Source organism: Lactuca sativa, chromosome 5 (genome assembly GCF_002870075.4).
Source record: "Lactuca sativa cultivar Salinas chromosome 5, Lsat_Salinas_v11, whole genome shotgun sequence".
In the NCBI taxonomy this organism is placed as follows: domain Eukaryota; kingdom Viridiplantae; phylum Streptophyta; class Magnoliopsida; order Asterales; family Asteraceae; genus Lactuca; species Lactuca sativa.
The window spans coordinates 37,474,622-37,482,922 of NC_056627.2; the positions used below are offsets into that span (position 1 = coordinate 37,474,622).

General features: G+C 28.6%; 1 pseudogene; it reads left to right on the plus strand.

The window, feature by feature from the left end:
* Positions 1-874: 874 nt before the first annotated feature.
* Positions 875-6,625, plus strand: LOC111900728 (pantothenate kinase 2-like; annotated as a pseudogene).
* Positions 6,626-8,301: the final 1,676 nt, after the last annotated feature.

An 8,301-nucleotide genomic window follows, 5' to 3' on the forward strand; every position in this document is an offset into this window, starting at 1 on the left:
ACTTGAAATACGGTAACATAGTTTATAAAATATAGTAATCAAATATGATCATGATCTTGATATATTTATTATAAATATAATCTTATTTATTTAATAATTATTTATAATAAAGTTATAATTAATTTAAATTTATTATATATAAACATTTTATTTATAATAATATAATTTATAATATTTTTGTAATGAAAAAATATAATATACAATATTTATTAAAATCTAAATAGTAAAGGGATGTATTTAACAAAAATATATATAAGTGTTAAAAATAAAATATTTTAATAATATATTTTTTGAGTAAAAAATAAGATAGAAAATAAAAGAGGTTGGACTTTCACCATTTTGGTTTAGTTTTTCACAACCCAAAAGTCTTTTTTGAAAAAGTTACAAAAAATCAAGATTTCTTGACTTTTTAAAAAAGTTCATTTTCTTTGTATAAAATCTCAAAAAATAGTTTTTAAAACTAATTTTGCCAAACATTTTTTGTTTTTTTTTTTTTCCAAAAAGGATTTTGGCGTTAGATTCTTTCAAAAACACCCCTAGGTTTCCAGAGTTAATCACTTGGCGTTAGATTCTTTCAAAATGGCGATCGTTTAACCCCCCTCCCCCCTCACCAGCTCTTTTTTTTTATATACATCATATTGATATTGGTATGCAATCAAATTTGGCTTCATACGCTTAATGGGCACAATGGAATTATGCACCTTTCTTCCCGCAGACAATGTTGAAAAGTATATATATTAGTGATTGTTGATCTCGTTTTAAAGATAATCAATTATATATATATTCTTCTGTTTATGAAGTCAACAAATGCGCAACCCAATTTATACTTTGACCGGAGCAGATCATTGAATTCAGTGATGGGTGCTGTTAGAAGGGACGAAAAAGATATTGGGGATGCTGAAAATTATAGCGAAGAAACCAAGAAAAGGATCAAAAAAGTTTTTTAGAGAGTGAAGAATAGATGGTGTCGCCGGTTGGAACTTCAATTCAGCGATCAAGTAGTCGGCCTCTGCTTGATCTTAGTGGTGCAGCCATTCATGGGAATTTTGAAGAAAGAGATCCCACGATTCTGTTACCTAATCAATCTGATGATATTTCACATTTGTCACTGGATATTGGAGGTGAATTTGTTGTTCTAATTGGGAATCTCTCTATCGCAATTTGGTCATAATTTGAAAAAAAAAAAAAAAAAAAAAATTGACGATAATGTGTTTGGTTTTGCATAATTTGCACCAGGCTCTCTCATTAAGCTGATTTATTTTTCAAGACACGAGGAGTTTTTAGTCAATGACAAAAGAAACAAGTCTTCCCCAATTCTTGGAGGGAGGCTCCATTTCATAAAGTTTGAAACAAACAAAATCAACGAGTGTTTAGAATTCATCCAATCCAAGCAGCTTCACATAGGAGGTGCAATTCAACTCTTTTTGTATCATCCTAAAGTTTCTGATAATTTTTCATATAAACTTTTATTTATATGAACTTGTTTCTATCATGTATAACAGATGGTGATAATGCAGTAATCAAGGTATTCAATACACCTCATTATTCATTGATATTCAAGAAAATGTTAATTTTTTTTAAAAAAAAGGATGGTTTTTGTATCTCTATTGATTTGTTAAAATGGTTGAAAGGTTACTGGTGGTGGGGCCTACAAGTTCACAGATTTATTTAAAGAAAAACTTGGGGTTAGCATTGAAAAAGAAGATGAAATAGATTGCCTTGTAACTGGTGCAAATTTTTTGCTAAAGGTGCTTCAAAAATCTTTATATGTAAAAAAGACTTGAGTATTTTGGTTTATATGACATATAAATTAAACGACCTATTTTTTTTGTTAGGCAATTCGCCATGAAGCCTTCACTCATAAGGAAGGTCATAAGGAGTTTGTGCAGATAGATCATAATCAGTTGTATCCATATCTTCTTGTTAACATTGGATCTGGTGTTAGCATGATGAAGGTGATAGATACTTCTTTATTTCTTTTTAGTTTATAGTTTATACTCCTATCCTCCTTAATAAATAAAGGTTTTTTTTGACACATGTCAATTTCTCATGAGTTTTGACACTTGTCATTTTGTGGTATTTTTGAAATAAATATTATATACTTGTCAATTTTTGATTTGTTTCAATTTTTAAAATTAAAGTTATATACTTATATATGTAAAGTATTAAATATCATATATATGATATTAAATTGCAATAAATATGTTTTCTTCCTTTCTTATTTTAAAAATTGTACATTAAAAAGTATTTTCTGTTTACACTTTAATTTAATGTTTAATCTTTTTTTAAATCAACCAGTGTAGTACACGGTATGACACCTAGTTCCAAATAAATGCAATAGGCAAAAACATTCTTTTTTGAATTTCCCAAAATAAATGAGTAGGAATTAATAAAGATTCAAATATTGCATGATACAGGTTGATGGTGACAGGAAGTTTCAACAGGTTAATGGGACAAATGTAGGTGGTGGGACATATTGGGGTTTAGGAAAACTGTTAACAAAGTGCAACAGGTGATTATTTCTCTAATATTTGCTAAATTATCTTTCATTTCCATTTTCACCACTCTAAATCTAACAACAAATGTTATAGTTTTGATGAACTTTTGGAGTTAAGTCAAAGAGGCGACAGTAGATCTGTAGACATGCTAGTTGGTGACATCTATGGTGGCTTGGACTACTCAAAGGTTAATTTTGAATAAAGAAAATGAAAATTCTGAATGTTAATTGGTGTAAACAAATGTCATTATTTTTTGTGACATGAGTAGATTAATTTTAATATGTTATTATTGCAGATTGGACTCTCTGCAGCAACAATTGCTTCTAGTTTTGGCAAGGTGATTTCAGAGGACAAAGAGATTGAAGATTATAGAGCTGAAGACATTTCTCTATCTCTCTTGCGTATGATTTCTTATAATATTGGCCAGGTATTTTAACGAAAATAATTTCATCAATAAAGGAAAATAAAAGAATCTTGTGAACTCCATTTCTTATTTGAATTCTAATATACAGATATCTTATTTAACTGCGTTACAACTTGGGATTAAGAGGATATTTTTTGGAGGATATTTTATAAGGGGTCATGCTTATACCATGGACACAATTTCATTTGCAATCCAATTCTAGTATGTAATAAAAACAAAACCTAATCTATCTTTTTATTACCACTGAACTTTTTTTTTTAAAAAAAAATTTTAAAGTTATATTTTTTAGGTCAAAAGGAGGGGCAGAAGCTATGTTTTTGCGTCATGAAGGGTTTTTGGGAGCTTTAGGTGCATTTATGAGCAACAATAAGCATGGATTGGATCACTTAATGGTTCATCAGTTAGTTGAAAGATTTCCAATGGGTGCTCCATATAGTGGAGGAAAGATCCATGGTCCTGCACTCGGTAACTTGAGTGAGAAGGCAAGTGTATCATCTATGTTAAATTACCTAACTACCCTTAGTTTTAATCAACTAGTGGTTTAATTATCTTATTTCGGTTCGATTCTCTAACTTGTTTTCATGAAAATACATCAAGTGGAATAAGATTCAAAGCAGAGGATTGTCCTTTGGAATCAATTCTGTACATGACCCACTAACAAAAAGAAAGTACTCAATGCTTCTCTAAAAAAAGAACATGTGCTTAAAAACCACATTAATAAAATATAAATATGTATCTCAAAAAATAACAAGTGAATTATTGATGGATGAGATGTAATATTATCTATAGTTGTATACAACCCATGTCCATGTGGTAATGTTTGTTTTGGATTTTATGTGCCAAATCATGTGAAATTCATCATCACATATTCTCAGCAACATGATATGTTGTATATTTGAACTATTTCCGAATGGATTCCAATATGGTTTTTTTAGGTCATTTTGTCACTTATTGGTGGTATATTTATGTTAATGTTGTTTGTGTGTATTCACAACCTTTTAATATGTGTATGCACAGATATCTTGGATGGAAAATTTTGTACAAAAGGGAACTCAAATCACTGATCCTGTTCCCATGGCTTCTCCAAAAACCACTGGTTTAGGTGGATTTGAGGCACCTTCATCAAAAGGAGATATCTTACGCTCTGATGAAAGTAATTTAAATGTTGGTGTTCTTCATCTAGTTCCTTCATTAGAAGTTTTCCCCTTGTTATCTAACCCAAAAAGGTACACAAATTACTCTTTATATAATCAGTAATATATAATATATAATATAAACTCCTATTGGGAAAAGATGGATGACTCTTTCTTACTCCTTTTTTCTTTTTTTCCCCTCATTAAGTTTATACATTTTGGTTGTTTCCAGCTATGAACCTAACACTATTGACCTTGCGGACCCCAATGAACTTGAGTAAGTTTTAAATAGTTAGTTATTTTATTTTCTTCAATATGAGAATTATTCTTTTTTATGTTGTATGTCTTGTTAATGTAGATATTGGTTCACTGTGTTGTCTGAACATTTACCAGATCTTGTTGACAAGGTAAACCATCATTTTTCAAATTAGTGGTGTTTTTTAAATAATATTAATAACATTTGTATCTGTGGTTATTAATATCTTGAATTAACATTTTAATATTGATATTGAATATGCAGGCAGTGGCTAGTGAAGGTGGAACAGATGATGCTAGAAGAAGAGGCGATGCATTTGCTCGTGAATTCTCTGCTCACTTGGCAAGGTAAATTTTTTTAACTTTTTTTTTATTGAAAATTGAAAAAGAATCACATTTTAGAGTATTAGATAAAGAAATGTTGCAATGAAACTGGTTATTAAAGATAAATGTGAAATTAACTAATTATCATGATTCATGTAGATTGATGGAGGAGCCTCCTGCATATGGTAAATTAGGGCCAGCGAATCTTTTGGAGTTGAGGGAAGAATGCTTGAGAGAGTTTAATTTTTTTGATGCATATCGTACTATAAAACAGAGGTATGAAGCTTTGATTTTGTTTTTTAAATGAAAAAAAGATATGTTGTGTTTATTTTATTTGACCTTATATTATATACTTTCCCTTTCCTTTCCCCTCAATTATTTTGATTGTGTTAGGGAAAACGAGGCATCACTTGCTGTTTTGCCTGACCTTCTCTTGGAGCTTGATAGTATGAATGAGGTAAAATCCCAACAAATCTTTTACACCGAATATTTTCTAAAAAGTTTTTTTTTTAAGTATACCCTAAAATTTCAATAGTTAAAAATGAATAGTTTAATTTCATTTCAGGAAACAAGATTGCTTACGTTAATTGAAGGCGTTCTTGCTGCAAACATATTTGATTGGGGATCAAGTGCTTGTGTTGATCTTTATCACAAAGGCACGATTATTGAAATCTATAGAATGAGTCGCAAAAAGATGCAAAGACCTTGGCGCGTAAGTGCCTTTTTAATTTTTTACATTACATTATCTCAATGTAAAGAAAAAAATAAACATGTGAAAAAAAATTTCTAAACAAATTATTTATCATAATGCATTTGTTTCAGGTGGATGATTTTGATGCCTTTAAGGAAAGAATGGGTTTTGGAGCCCATAAACGAGCATTGCTCTTTGTTGACAACTCTGGTGCTGATGTCATACTCGGAATGCTTCCCCTTGCTCGAGAATTGCTACGTCGTGGAACTGAAGTAAGTCATTGACTATTAATAACAGTTAGTGACAGTTGACAGTAGACAGTATTGAATGTGACATGTGTTTTTGTAGGTTGTGTTGGTTGCAAACTCCCTTCCAGCACTAAATGATGTCACTGCAGTGGAACTTCCGAAAATTGTAGCCGAGGCTGCCAAGGTATGCCAAAATTATAAAATTTGTGGGGCCCGATATACTAATATTTTTTGGGTTTTTTCTTAGATGTGCATTTTGAAAGTGATTATTGCAACTTGAAAAATAACAAATAGAATCAAATAATAGCAATAATTATTGTAATTTATAGCATTGTGACATTCTTCGAGGAGCGGCTGAAGCTGGTGGTTTACTTGTTGATGCAATGAATAATATTCTAGAAGGTTCTAGACAAAAGCTTCCTTCAACTCCTTTAATGGTTGTTGGAAATGGATGTGGGAGTCCATGCATTGACTTAAGACAGGTCAGCTCTGACCTGGCTGCTGTTGCTAAAGATGCTGACTTGGTATTCTTCTCTCTAATTTTTTTTTAGTTATTATTATTGCAACTCAGTTGGAAAACGACTCGTTTTTTTTTTTTTTTAATATTTCATATAGGTCATTTTGGAAGGCATGGGACGAGCTTTGCATACCAATTATAATGCTCGATTCAAATGTGATACTCTAAAGGTAACAAAAAAAAAAGATTATTTATGATTTTATCTGGTAAAATAATTGGATTTTATTAGAGTGATTATATGATTATGATTGCATGGATGAATGAATGTTTTGTAGCTTGCAATGGTGAAGAATCAACGGTTGGCAGAGAAGTTGATCAAAGGGAACATATATGATTGTGTCTGTAGATATGAGCCACTAAGATAAAAACATTTATTTTTCTTGTATCTGAAAGGTCTTGATCTTATTTGATTATAAACTTAAATAAATTGTCTTCAAATGTTTTTCGAAGTATGTTCTCTAAAATAAGAATTACCCAGTGTTGATATTTTAACAACATTGGTAATCTTTAGCTTTTATTTTAAAGATTATTATCATTGGTAGTCTTTGGTTTTTTTTTTTATACAGAATGTTGCCAGTGTTAATATTTTAGTGAAAATACATACAACAGTTTCAAGTTAATGCAGTTATATTTTTTCTCTATCTATTATAAAAATGGTAAGCATTTTTGTTATCGAGTATTCAAAGATATTGATTTTATGATATTAGTACCAAAAGTAAACTACAAAACTAGAGAATTTCCACCGGTTAATAAGTTAATTTGAGTTGTATTTGAATTTTGTTTGTTAACGACAGTGAAGTAAATAATTATCTAAGTATATATGATGGAGTCAAAATTTCAGACCGGTCGACCATGTTAAATGAGTTGATTTTTATAAGGTGTATTTTTAAAACATACAATCCTAGAAATTGCTTTGTAAAAGTATTACACGTTTAATGTAATAATACCATTTTTGTTAGCATAATTACGATTGTCTTTTTATAACAAGGTTCTAAATAACGTAAGGCGAGATATGACAGTAAAATTGAGTCTCAAGATTTACAAGTCATAACGAAGACATGACATTTTTTAAGGAGCGACTTATTTTTTATATTTAATTTATAATTATATGTATAAATATATTTGTTTTCTACTATTATCCAACATTATATATATATATATATATATATATATATATATATATATATATATATATATATATATATATATATATATATATATATATAGGGTTAGGTTCATGTGAGACGGCCTAATTTTGTGAGACCGTGAGACGCATTTTTTTATTTTTTTTTTTAGTTAATTCAAGTTCTGAAAATAATATTAAAATTTTTTTTTTTGGATTTTTCCATTTGTTTTGCATTTTAAAATTATTTTTTAGAATATGTACAGTGTAATATTCTATTAGAATAATTTATGTATTTTTCAAAAAAAAAAAGGGATTGTTTTTTTATTTTTTTTTTAGTTAATTCAAGTTCCGAAAATAATATTTAAAAAAAGAATTTTTAGATTTTTCCATTTATTTTGCATTTTAAAATTATTTTTTAGAATATGTACAGTGTAATATTCTATTAGAATATTTCACGTATTTTTTTAAAAAAAAAAAGAGATTTTTTTTATTTTTTTTAGTTAATTCAAGTTTTGAAAATAATATTTAAAATTTTTTTTTTGGATTTTTCCATTTATTTTGTATTTTAAAATTATTTTTTAGATTTGATCTCACGGTCTCAGAAAATTAGAATGGTCTCAAATGAACCTGAATATATATATATATATATATATATATATATATATATATATATATATATATATATATATATATATATATATATATATATGACTTAAGGGAGTGTTTCTTATGGTGTGACTTCGGATATTAGCCTTGGAACAATAACGTGATATGACGAGCTTTATAAAACATTGCTTTGTATCAACTTTAAGAATTAAAGTGTTTTAAACGTGTTGCATGCTTGTTTAACATGTTCATTTTATCACATCTAACAAAAAATCATTCTTGGACTATTGTTCTAACATCCTTCCATCGTCCAATAAAATATGATGAATGAGTTTATTAAAAAAAATTATTGGTTAAATTGATAATATATGTCAAATAATATTCTTTCTCGTATTCTTTTACTTCCTTCTCGTAACTCATAAACAAGTAAATTGATTTCTCATCCATTTTGATTCAATTTCAAATAGATACAATGGTGA